This window comes from Coregonus clupeaformis, chromosome 33, assembly GCF_020615455.1.
Source record: "Coregonus clupeaformis isolate EN_2021a chromosome 33, ASM2061545v1, whole genome shotgun sequence".
NCBI classification, from domain to species: domain Eukaryota; kingdom Metazoa; phylum Chordata; class Actinopteri; order Salmoniformes; family Salmonidae; genus Coregonus; species Coregonus clupeaformis.
This window is the reverse complement of record NC_059224.1, coordinates 7,592,517-7,606,408: the sequence shown is the minus strand read 5'-3', so window position 1 is coordinate 7,606,408 and position 13,892 is coordinate 7,592,517.

Below are 13,892 nucleotides of genomic sequence, written 5' to 3'. Positions count from 1 at the left end.
ACAATATTTAATTGAGGTTTAGGGTTTAGTGAATGATTTGTCCCAAATACAATTATTTTAGTTTAGAAATATTTAGGACTGACTTATTCCTTGCCACCCATTCTGAAACTAACTGCAGCTCTTTGTTAAGTGTTGCAGTCATTTCAGTCGCTGTAGTAGCTGACATGTACATTACCAGTCAAAAGTTTGGAAACACGTACTCATTCAATAAATACATTGTAGAATAATAGTGAAGACATCAAAACTATTTACGGAATTCAAAATTATAATGCTTGTCTTTCATAATTTGGTCAGATATACTTGGATGTGTAGTGTCAGCATTTGTTGCTGGCATGTCATGCCTAAATGTGCTAATTTTGCAAATGAAAAAATCATTAAAGTAGTGCTTGGCAATTGCTGTCGGTTTTGTGATGAATAAGCCATCTGATTCAATGAATAATGGAGCTGAGTTTACTTTTTTTCCCCAAATTTCATTTAAGGTGCTCCAAAGCTTTTTACTATCATTCTTTATGTCATTTATATTTGTTTCATAGAGTAGTTTCTTCTTCTTTTTATTCAGTTTAGTCACATGATTTCTCAATTTGCAATAGGTTTGCCAATCGGTTGTGCAGCCAGATTTCTTGCCATTCCTTTTGCCTCATCCCTCTCAACCATATCATTTTTCAATTCCTCATCAATCCACGGGGATTTAACAGTTTTTACAGTCATTTTCTTAATGGGTGCATGCTTATTAGTAACTGGAATAAGCAATTTCATAAATGTGTCAAGTGCAGGGTCTGTTTGGTCCTCATTACACACCACGGACCAACAAATATTATTTACATCAACAACATAGGAATCACTACAAAACTTATTGTATGACCTCTTATACACTATATTAGGCCCAGCCTTTGGAATTTTGGTTTTCGTAGATAGAGTGAGGGAAAAAAGTATTTGATCCCCTGCTGATTTTGTATGTTTGCCCACTGACAAAGAAATGATCAGTCTATAATTTGAATGGTAGGTTTATTTGAACAGTGAGAGACAGAATAACAACACAAAAATCCAGAAAAACGCATGTCAAAAATGTTATAAATTGATTTGCATTTTAATGAGGGAATTAAGTATTTGACCCCCTCTCAATCAGAAAGATTTCTGGCTCCCAGGTGTCTTTTATACAGGTAACGAGCTGAGATTAGGAGCACACTCTTAAAGGGAGTGCTCCTAATCTCAGTTTGTTACCTGTAGAAAAGACACCTGACCACAGAAGCAATCAATCAACCAGATTCCAAACTCTCCACCATGGCCAAGACGAAAGAGCTCTCCAAGGATGTCAGGGACAAGATTGTAGACCTACACAAGGCTGGAATGGGCTACAAGACCATCGCCAAGCAGCTTGGTGAGAAGGTGACAACAGTTGGTGCGATTATTCGCAAATGGAAGAAACACAAAATAACTTTCAATCTCCCTCGGCCCGGGGTTCCATGCAAGATCTCACCTCGTGGAGTTGCAATGATCATGAGAACGGTGAGGAATCAGCCCAGAACTACACGGTAGGATCTTGTCAATGATCTCAAGGCAGCTGGGACCATACTCACCAAGAAAACAATTGGTAACACACTATGCCATGAAGGACTGAAATCCTGCAGCGCCCACAAGGTCCCCCTGCTCAAGAAAGCACATATACAGGCCCGTCTGAAGTTTGCCAATGAACATCTGAATGATTCAGAGGAGAACTGGGTGAAAGTGTTGTGGTCAGATGAGACCAAAATCGAGCTCTTTGCCATCAACTCAACTCGCCGTGTTTGGAGGAGGAGGAATGTTGCCTATGACCGCAAGAACACCATCCCCACCGTCAAACATGGAGGTGGAAACATTTATGCTTTGGGGGTGTTTTTCTGCTAAGGGGACAGGACAACTTCACCGCATCAAAGGGACGATGGACGGGGCCATGTACTGTCAAATCTTGGGTGAGAACCTCCTTCCCTCAGCCAGGTCATTGAAAATGGGTCGTGGATGGGTATTCCAGCATGACAATGACCCAAAGCACACGGCCAAGGCAACAAAGGAGTGGCTCAAGAAGAAGCACATTAAGGTCCTGGAGTGGCCTAGCCAGTCTCCAGACTTTAATCCCATAGAAAATCTGTGGAGGGAGCTGAAGGTTCGAGTTGCCAAACGTCAGCCTCGAAATGACTTGGAGAATATCTGCAAAGAGGAGTGGGACAAAACCTGGTGGCCAACTACAAGAAACGTCTGACCTCTGTGATTGCCAACAAGGGCTTTGCCACCAAGTACTAAGTCATGTTTTGCAGAGGGGTCAAATACTTATTTCCCTCATTAAAATGCAAATCAATTTATAACATTTCTGGCATGCATTTTTCTATATATTTTTGTTGTTATTCTGTCTCTCACTGTTCAAATAAACCTACCATTAAAATGATAGACTGATCATGTCTTTGTCAGTGAGCAAACGTACAAAATCAGCAGGGGATCAAATACTTTTTCCCCTCACTGTATGGCTACTATATTGTGATCACTACATCCGATGGATCTGGAAACTGCTTTCAAGCAAATTTATGCAGCATTAGTAAAGATGTGATCAATACATGTTGATGATTTCATTCCTGTGCTGTTTGTAACTACCCTGGTAGGTTGATTGATAACCTGAACCAGGTTGCAGGCAATGGTTACTGTTTGAAGCTTTTCCTTGAGTGGGCAGCTTGATGAAAGCCAGTCAATATTTAAATCACCCAGAAAATATACCTCTCTGTTGATATCACATACATTATCAAGCATTTCTCACATGTTATCCAGATACTGACTGTTAGCACAGGTCTATAGCAGCTTCCCACCAGAATGGGCTTTAGGTGAGGCAGATGAACCTGTAGCCATATTACTTCAACTGTATTTAACATGATCCTCTCTAATCTTTACAGGAATGTGGTTCTGAATATACAGTAAACAGCAACACCTCCACCATTGGCATATCTATCTTTTCTGTAAATGTTATAACCTTGGATTGCTACCACTGTATCATCAAAGGTATTATCTAAGTGAGTTTCAGAGATAGTCAGAATATGAATGTCATCTGTTACTAGCGAATTATTGATTTCATGATCCTTGCTTCTTAAGCTACATATGTTAACGTGGGCTATTTTGAGCATTTTTCTTCTGGGATGCTTACACTACATTTACATTTACATTAACATTTACATTTAAGTCATTTAGCAGACGCTCTTATCCAGAGCGACTTACAAATTGGTGCATTCAACTTACTATTTCAATGAAAGACAATATGGTACAAGAAATTACAAAAATAATAACATTTGAATAATATTAAATCCTTTTTACATTACTTTCTCTTCTTATGGGGTCTTGATAAGCTGGCTTCAGTTATCAACTTATCCAATAACTGAATCCAAAATACTCTTTCTGGGATGTGGACATTGCAAAGTCTCTGTTTGTGTGAATTATATTGTTCACTATGATATGAAAGTGACTTTGCAGCCGTTATGAAGGGGTTCTCTGTAATGTCCATTGTGACCATTAGAGAAAACCTCCTCCTTACTTGTTTTCATTGCTTTACTGGGAAGCTTAGCAGAAGTAGATTTGCTCATGTTATTTATGTTAGTGAAGGGTGAGCTGCACACAGTGGACTTCCTCCTAGGGCACACCACCTCAGTGCTAACAGTATAAATATGGTTCATAGGCACATGATTACTGCATACAATAGCTGTAGGATCAGCGGAGGCATTCAGGGCAGTTAGAAGGATATAACTTAGGTTACTTACGTTGTGTCTACTAATGCCCCTGGTGTAATGTACATTTGCTGAAGCATTATGACAACTCTGCGTCACAATGGTAGGGATTAGCTGAGCTGGGCTTGGGTCATTGATAAGTCATTGTTCACAAACGCAGCCTTATAATGCTGTGAAAGGATCCAGGAACCCAAATGATTTGGGTGGATCCCATCCTCCTTATAAAACGTGTTATGTTTCCAAAAGGTATCAGAATTGTCAACAAAAGTTATACCCATTGAGCTGCAATAATCACGTAGCCAGTAGTGAAGAGAAAAATCCTGCTAAAGCTTTCAATGCCACGATTGAGAGAGGGCACAGGGCCAGATAGTGTTATTAGAAGAGAGTCATTCAGCTCTTTAAAACCAGTTTCAACTGTTCAGAGCTGCCCTTCATAATGTCATTAAAACCCACATGGACTACGATAGAATCGATTTCCATGTCCTGACGTAGTACATTCGAGAGCAGCTTAGTAATGTCATTTACTCGAGTTCTGAGTGGTCCGGTTTGTCCTGAAACAAAGCGTAGTAGATACAGCACTGGAACAATTAATTAACTTCTCCTGACAATGATGGATCCATTGCAAAAGTCATCTGGTACCAACTTCATTAGCTTGATTGCTAGCAGCTTAGCGTCTCTGTCAAGCAGGCTTGAACCTGTCTGTTAAGCGAGATTCCGGGACAAGAAATAGCGGTCCAAGCTAACCGCGTCGCGGAATCCACGCAAAAACAAGTTTGGTATTCGTATTTAATGAATAGCGGTTTTGTTTTAATCAAAAATAACAAACCGAGTGTTTCCAGCATACAGATGCCATTTAGTCAGTGTGTTACTATTGGCAGATTAATTGTAATAGAATGTTCAGAACAGAATAATTAGCTAGCAGAAGCAGGTCAATGTTCTTGATTCCACATAAGATCAAACACACATGCATGCGTGGGATATGTGTGCACACAGAGATACACACACACACACACACACACACACACACACACACACACACACACACACACACACACACACACACACACACACACCAACCCTTCCCTACCCCCAGAGGGTTCAATGAGTCTATCTGTCCCCCTAAGATTACCCTGGATAAGACTGTAAACAACCCACTCAGTCCAGTCCTCCTCCACAGTAAACAACCCACTCAGTCCAGTTCTCCTCTATAGTTAAACAACCCACTCAGTCCAGTTCTCCTCTATAGTAAACAACCCACTCAGTCCAGTTCTCCTCCACAGTAAACAACCCACTCAGTCCAGTTCTCCTCCACAGTAAACAACCCACTCAGTCCAGTTCTCCTCCACAGTAAACAACCCACTCAGTCCAGTCCTCCTCTATAGTAAACAACCCACTCAGTCCAGTTCTCCTCTATAGTAAACAACCCACTCAGTCCAGTTCTCCTCTATAGTTAAACAACCCACTCAGTCCAGTTCTCCTCCACAGTAAACAACCCACTCAGTCCAGTCCTCCTCCACAGTAAACAACCCACTCAGTCCAGTTCTCCTCTATAGTAAACAACCCACTCAGTCCAGTCCTCCTCCACAGTAAACAACCCACTCAGTCCAGTTCTCCTCTATAGTAAACAACCCACTCAGTCCAGTTCTCCTCTATAGTAAACAACCCACTCAGTCCAGTTCTCCTCTATAGTAAACAAACCACTCAGTCCAGTTCTCCTCCACAGTAAACAACCCACTCAGTCCAGTCCTCCTCCACAGTAAACAACCCACTCAGTCCAGTTCTCCTCTATAGTTAAACAACCCACTCAGTCCAGTTCTCCTCTATAGTTAAACAACCCACTCAGTCCAGTCCTCCTCTATAGTTAAACAACCCACTCAGTCCAGTTCTCCTCTATAGTAAACAACCCACTCAGTCCAGTCCTCCTCTATAGTTAAACAACCCACTCAGTCCAGTCCTCCTCTATAGTTAAACAACCCACTCAGTCCAGTCCTCCTCTATAGTTAAACAACCCACTCAGTCCAGTTCTCCTCCACAGTAAACAACCCACTCAGTCCAGTTCTCCTCTATAGTAAACAACCCACTCAGTCCAGTTCTCCTCTATAGTTAAACAACCCACTCAGTCCAGTCCTCCTCCACAGTAAACAACCCACTCAGTCCAGTTCTCCTCTATAGTAAACAACCCACTCAGTCCAGTCCTCCTCCACAGTAAACAACCCACTCAGTCCTCCTCTATAGTAAACAACCCACTCAGTCCAGTCCTCCTCCACAGTAAACAACCCACTCAGTCCTCCTCTATAGTAAACAACCCACTCAGTCCAGTCCTCCTCCACAGTAAACAACCCACTCAGTCCAGTTCTCCTCTATAGTTAAACAACCCACTCAGTCCAGTTCTCCTCCACAGTAAACAACCCACTCAGTCCAGTTCTCCTCTATAGTTAAACAACCCACTCAGTCCAGTTCTCCTCCACAGTAAACAACCCACTCAGTCCAGTTCTCCTCTATAGTAAACAACCCACTCAGTCCAGTTCTCCTCTATAGTAAAACAACCCACTCAGTCCAGTCCTCCTCTATAGTAAACAACCCACTCAGTCCAGTTCTCCTCTATAGTTAAACAACCCACTCAGTCCAGTTCTCCTCTATAGTAAAACAACCCACTCAGTCCAGTCCTCCTCTATAGTAAACAACCCACTCAGTCCAGTCCTCCTCCACAGTAAACAACCCACTCAGTCCAGTCCTCCTCTATAGTAAACAACCCACTCAGTCCAGTCCTCCTCCACAGTAAACAACCCACTCAGTCCAGTCCTCCTCCACAGTAAACAACCCACTCAGTCCAGTCCTCCTCTATAGTAAACAACCCACTCAGTCCAGTCCTCCTCTATAGTTAAACAACCCACTCAGTCCAGTCCTCCTCTATAGTAAACAACCCACTCAGTCCAGTCCTCCTCCACAGTAAACAACCCACTCAGTCCAGTTCTCCTCTATAGTAAACAACCCACTCAGTCCAGTTCTCCTCTATAGTAAAACAACCCACTCAGTCCAGTTCTCCTCTATAGTAAAACAACCCACTCAGTACCTCTCCACCACTTCTTTGGCAGTGATTACTGCCAATTATTTTCACTCTAGGGTCCAGCAGACTCTGGTCTGTGGAACCGGAGGTTCTAATGGAGAACAAGTTCCTTCATATAGGAATCTCAATCAGCATCTGTTCTCTCTCTATGGTGTTTCCCTAAATACCTTGATCCACCCCAACTCTCCCCTGACCCTTTGACTCCTCCATTCCTGTGTCTGACAGACAGAGTGGGTTCATCCTCGTTCACCCCTGTGTGAATCTGCGAAGGTAGCGACTAGCTAGAAGCTATAAAGTGTCATTGCAGATTTATCACAATCAAGATCAAAGCAAATAACTGACAGATCCTAGATCAGCTCTCCTACTCCGAGACATATTGACCCGTGGGCTGCATCAGGGTCATTCACAACAAGCCCTGACCAGTTGTTAGGTTTGACAAACAACTGGTCTGAGGTCAGGGTTTGTGATGTGTCAGGGTGATTCACAACAAGGCCTTACTTACCTCAGACCTTAGTTGTTATCATGACTAACTCTCAGGGTGAGACAGCTAACAGATAACACATCACATCAGCAGAAAAATGTTCTCACACTGACAGGACACACTGACAGGACAGACAGACAGACAGAACACGCTGACAGGACAGACAGACATGACACGCTGACAGGACACACTGACAGGACAGACAGACACGACACGCTGACAGACAGACAGACACACTGACAGGACATACAGACAGACACACTGACAGGACAGACTGACAGGACACACAGACATGACAGGCTTACAGGACACACTGACAAGACACACTGACAGGACACACTGACAGGACACACTGACAGGACACACTGAGAGGACACACTGACAGGACACACTGACAGGACACACTGACAGGACACACTGACAGGACACACTGACAGGACAGACAGGACACACTGACAGGACACACTGACAGGACACACTGACAGGACACACTGACAGGACAGACTGGTGTCTGATTAGACCGTAAACTCTCCTTCCAGACTCACATTAAGCATCTCCAATCCAAAGTTAAATCTAGAATCGGCTTCCTATTTCGCAACAAAGCCTCCTTCACTCATGCTGCCAAACATGCCCTCGTAAAACTGACTATCCTACCGATCCTTGACTTCGGCGATGTCATTTACAAAATAGCCTCCAATACTCTACTCAGCAAATTGGATGTAGTCTATCACAGTGCCATCCGTTTTGTCACCAAAGCCCCATATATTACCCATCATTGTGACCTGTACGCTCTCCTTGGTTGGCCCTCACTACATATTTGTCGCCAAACCCACTGTCTCCAGGTCATCTATAAATCACTGTTGGTAAATCCCCGCCTTATCTTAGATCATTGGTCACCATAGCAACACCCACCCGTAGTATGCGCTCCAGCGGGTATATCTCACTGGTCATCCCCAAAGCCAACAACTCCTTTGGCCGCCATTCCTTCCAGTTCTCTGCTGCCAATGACTGGAACGAACTGCAAAAATCTCTGAAGCTGGAGACTCTTATCTCCCTCACTAACTTTAAGCATCAGTTATCAGAGCACCTTACCGATCACTGCACCTGTACACAGCCCATCTGAAATTAGCCCGCCCAACTACCTCATTCCTATATTGTTATTTATTTTGCTCATTTACACTCCAGTATCTCTATTTGCACATCATCTTCTGCACATCTATCACTCCAGTGTTAATACTAATTGTAATTATTTTGCAATATGGCCTATTTATTGCCTTACCTCCATAATTTACTACATTTGAACACACTGTTATAGATTTTTTTACTTTTCTATTGTGTTATTGACTTTATGTTTTTGTTTACCCCATATGTAACTCTGTGTTGTTGTTTTTATCGCACTGCTTTGCTTTATCTTGGCCAGGTCGCAGTTGTAAATCTGAAGATCAGCTTTAATATTGCAGATAGATTATGGCTTCCATCAATGTAATTGTCTGCATCATTTCCAATCCAATATATATATATATATATATATATATATATATATATATATATATATTTGTAAATATATACAGTGCATTCGGAAAGTATTCAGACCCCTTGAGCTTTTTCGACAATTTGTTACATTACAGGCTGTAATGTAACAAATTGTCGAAAAGTCAAGGGTCTGAATACTTTCGAATGCACTGTATATTTACAAATATATATATATATATATATATATATATATATATATATATATATATACAACAACACAGAGTTACATCAAATCAAATCAAATCAAATTTTATTGGTCACATGCGCCGAATACAACAGGTGCAGACATTACAGTGAAATGCTTACTTACAGCCCTTAACCAACAGAGCATTTATTTTAAACAAAAAAGTAAGAATAAAACAACAACAAAAAAGTGTTGAGAAAAAAAGAGCAGAAGTAAAAATAAAGTGACAGTAGGGAGGCTATATATACAATAGAATAAAGTGACAGTAGGGAGGCTATATATACAGGGGGGTACCGTTGCATAGTCAATGTGCGGGGGCACCGGCTAGTTGAGGTAGTTGAGGTAAGAAAATATGGGGTAAACAAAAACATAAAGTCAATAACACAATAGAAAAGTAAAAAAATCTATAACAGTGTGTTCAAATGTAGTAAATTATGGAGGTAAGGCAATAAATAGGCCATATTGCAAAATAATTACAATTAGTAATTTACAGCCCTATTCTAAAATTGATTAAATACTTTTCTTTCCTCATCGATCTACACACAATACCCCATAATGACGTAGCGAAAACAGGTTTTTAGAAACTTTTGCAAATGTATTACAAATAAAAAACAGAAATACCTTATTTACATGTATTCAGACCATTTGCTATGAGACTCGAAATTGAGCTCAGGTGCATCCTGTTTCAATTTGATCATCCTTGCGATGTTTCAACAATTTGATTGGAGTCCACCTGTGGTAAATTCAATTGATTGGACATGATTTGGAAAGGCACGCACCTGTCTATATAAGGTCCCACAGTTAAAAGTGCATGTCAGAGCAAAAATCAAGGATCTGCAGAGAAGAATGGGAAAAACTCCCCAAATACAGGTGTGCCAAGCTTGTAGCATCATACCCAAGAAGACTCGAGGCTGTAATCGCTGCCAAAGGTGCTTCAACAAAGTACTGAGTAAAGGTTCTGAATACCTATGAAAATACCTGTTTTTGTTTTTTCATTATGGGGTATTGTGTGTAGATCGATGAGGAAAAAAACAATTTAATCAATTTTAGAATAAGGCTGTAAGGTAACAAAATGTGAAAAAAATCAAGGGGTCTGAATACTTTCCGAAACTCTACCATCCCTTCCCTAATTGGAGTAAACTAATGGACAACAATACTTAGGCTTCTACTTCCAGCTTATACATACTATATACATTTTACATTTGTTTTTAGTCCCATCCTTCAGCTACCCTCAACCCCTCCCATCTACAGTATAACATTCTATTGGATGCAAGAATTATGTATAGTAATTTAAATGGAAAAACTCAAAGTTTTGAATCCAGCGTCGTTTTGTGTATCAGTTCATAAACCATGTGCAATGGAATCGGTACATTGAAAATCTCTTCCCAACTATTTTGCAATCTACATAGCCTTTAATGCAAGTCCGTGTAGGTTTGTGTGTGTGTGTGTGTGTGTGTGTGTGCGTATAGTATCTGTGTGTATTTATTCTCATACACAAGAAGACTTTGAAGAATACTGTAACTCGTCCAGCCTTTGGCCACGATCTCTCTCTCTCTCTCTCTCTCTCTCTCTCTCTCTCCATGAAGCCAGACCACCAGAGATGTGCCTGGGGACAGTGTTCCAGAGTGATTGCGTGAGTATCCCTCCTCTCTCTCTCATTCTCTCTTTCTCTTTACTAACATGAAACTCTACTTTCAGAGAACTGTAATCCAATAAGGACCCATTAATCCAAATAGCCAGGGTGAAATCACTCAGATGAGAGTCCACACTGTCATGACTGTAGAAAAAAAGAATCAAAGACATGGATCCGGACTGCTATTTATTTTTCCAGACTGTTTACTATCTGGGGATTTATGGCCTCTGTCTAGTCATTCTGTAGCTCATCTATAGGCAGTGGTGTAGTAGCTGAATGACCCCATGGGAGGGGTTCAGTCCCACAATTCAGTCCCATTCAAAATCTTATTTTCCCTAACCCCTAACCCTAAACCACATAATGTGAACGTCTAGCAACCCAAAGGTTACGTGTTTGAATCACATCATGGACAACTTTAGTGTTTTAGCTAATTAGCAACTTCTTAATACTTTTTAGCTACTTTGCATCTACTTAGCATTATATCTAACCCTTCCCTTAACCTTAACCCCTAACCTTAACTTGAACTCTAACCCTAACCTTAACCCTAACCTTTACCCCTAACCCTTCACCTAACCTTAACCCCTAAACTTAAGCTTAACTCTAACTTTAATCCCTAACCCTAACCTTAACCCCTAGCCTAGCTAACGTTAACCACCTAGCTAACGTTAGCCACGTATTGCAAATTTGTAACATAGTATACAAATTGCAATTCGTAACATATAATACTAATTGTAATTCGTAACATATCATAGAAAATGGATGATAGACATCTGTTACGCACGCCTCTCGGAAGAGGGAACGCAACACCCTGCTACAACTCAACTCTCCGCGGTGTGAAAGAGGTATGGGACTGTAGGTGTGAGTAAGGATGACAAAAGGCAGAGAATACCGTTAACAGGGAATTTATTCCTTCGCACGGTAAGTTTGGGGGAAAAGGGGCTGGACGGAACCAAAGCAAAGAAAGTAAATATCAAAGCCCCCTCTCCTACCTTACCTGCCTACCCACTACTTACTGAACTAGCACCACCTGGTGCACTAACCAAAATACAAGGGATGGTCCGCCCAGTTCTTTCCTAGTGTGCATAGACGGTCAACTTCTACGGGTAATGTATGCCCGCGGGCCTCTTGCCTAAGCACTCCCTAGGTGCCTTCCCCTTCCCCCCTTGGGAACAAATGAAACAGAAATAGCATAAACTGGTTCACAACAGGACATTATAGAAACTCTGAGCCACAAACACAAAACATTATAATTGGTTCTCAGAGCAACAACAACACAGTACATTCCAACTCTTAGCATATAACCAACATGCTGTAACTCTTAGCAATTAGTTCTTCTGAGCAACAGAACTGGGGCTTATATAGCTTCAGAAGGAGTTGGTAATTGGAGACAGCTGCGTCCTGACGAGGGCGAGGGGTCAGCTCTCCAATCATCAATGTTTTGACCAATCAGCTGCTTGTTGGGGAATTTTAGGAACCCATTTCCTGAAATACATACATGAAAATACACAACCTACAACACAGACACTGGGGAACGTAACACGCCCACCACAAAAAATGCAAACATACAGTTTGCAATAGCAAAAACCAACGCATCCCCAGTTATTAAACCCGTGATAGGGCGTCGGCAACCACATTTGCCGAGCCCTTCACATAGGCTATCTGTACATTATATCCTTGTACAATCAGAGCCCACCGCATAAGGTGACGGTTCTGATTGTACATTTGCTTTAAGAACACCAGTGGATTATGGTCCGTGAAGACCATAACAGGCAAGGCACTGGAGCCCACATACACCTCAAAGAACTGTAAGGCTAACAAATGAATACATACCATATGAAACATAAAATATCATACTAAAAGGTTCATGTTTGCTATGTTAAGTCTACCCCTGGGTCCAGGGTGAAAAAACATAAAATATGGTCCAGTCTAGAGTCAATATGGTCCAGTCTAGAGTCAGTATGGTCCAGTCTAGAGTCAATATGGTCCAGTCTAGAGTCAGTATGGTCCAGTCTAGAGTCAGTATGGTCCAGTCTAGAGTCAGTATGGTCCAGTCTAGAGTCAATATGGTCCAGTCTAGAGTCAGTATGGTCCAGTCTAGAGTCAGTATGGTCCAGAGTCAGTATGGTCCAGTCTAGAGTCAGTATGGTCCAGTCTAGAGTCAGTATGGTCCAGTCTAGAGTCAGTATGGTCCAGTCTAGAGTCAGTATGGTCCAGTCTAGAGTCAGTATGGTCCAGTCTAGAGTCAGTATGGTCCAATCTAGAGTCAGTATGGTCCAGAGTCAGTATGGTCCAGTCTAGAGTCAGTATGGTCCAGTCCAGAGTCAGTATGGTCCAGTCTAGAGTCAGTATGGTCCAGTCTAGAGTCAATATGGTCCAGTCTAGAGTCAGTATGGTCCAGTCTAGAGTCAGTATGGTCCAGTCTAGAGTCAGTATGGTCCAGTCTAGAGTCAATATGGTCCAATCTAGAGTCAGTATGGTCCAGTCTAGAGTCAGTATGGTCCAGTCTAGAGTCAGTATGGTCCAGTCTAGAGTCAGTATGGTCCAGTCTAGAGTCAGTATGGTCCAGAGTCAGTATGGTCCAGTCTAGAGTCAGTATGGTCCAATCTAGAGTCAGTATGGTCCAGAGTCAGTATGGTCCAGTCTAGAGTCAGTATGGTCCAGTCTAGAGTCAGTATGGTCCAGTCTAGAGTCAGTATGGTCCAGTCTAGAGTCAGTATGGTCCAGTCCAGAGTCAGTATGGTCCAGTCTAGAGTCAGTATGGTCCAGTCTAGAGTCAGTATGGTCCAGTCTAGAGTCAGTATGGTCCAGTCCAGAGTCAGTATGGTCCAGTCTAGAGTCAGTATGGTCCAGTCTAGAGTCAGTATGGTCCAGTCTAGAGTCAGTATGGTCCAGTCTAGAGTCAGTATGGTCCAGAGTCAGTATGGTCCAGTCTAGAGTCAGTATGGTCCAGTCTAGAGTCAGTATGGTCCAGTCTAGTGTCAATATGGTCCAATCTAGAGTCAATATGGTCCAGAGTCAGTAAGGTCCAGTCTAGAGTCAGTATGGTCCAGTTTAGAGTCAGTATGGTCCAGTCTAGAATCAGTATGGTCCAGTCTAGAGTCAGTATGGTCCAGTCTAGAGTCAGTATGGTCCAGTCTAGAGTCAGTATGGTCCAGAGTCAGTATGGTCCAGTCTAGAGTCAGTATGGTCCAGTCTAGAGTCAGTATGGTCCAATCTAGAGTCAGTATGGTCCAGAGTCAGTATGGTCCAGTCTAGAG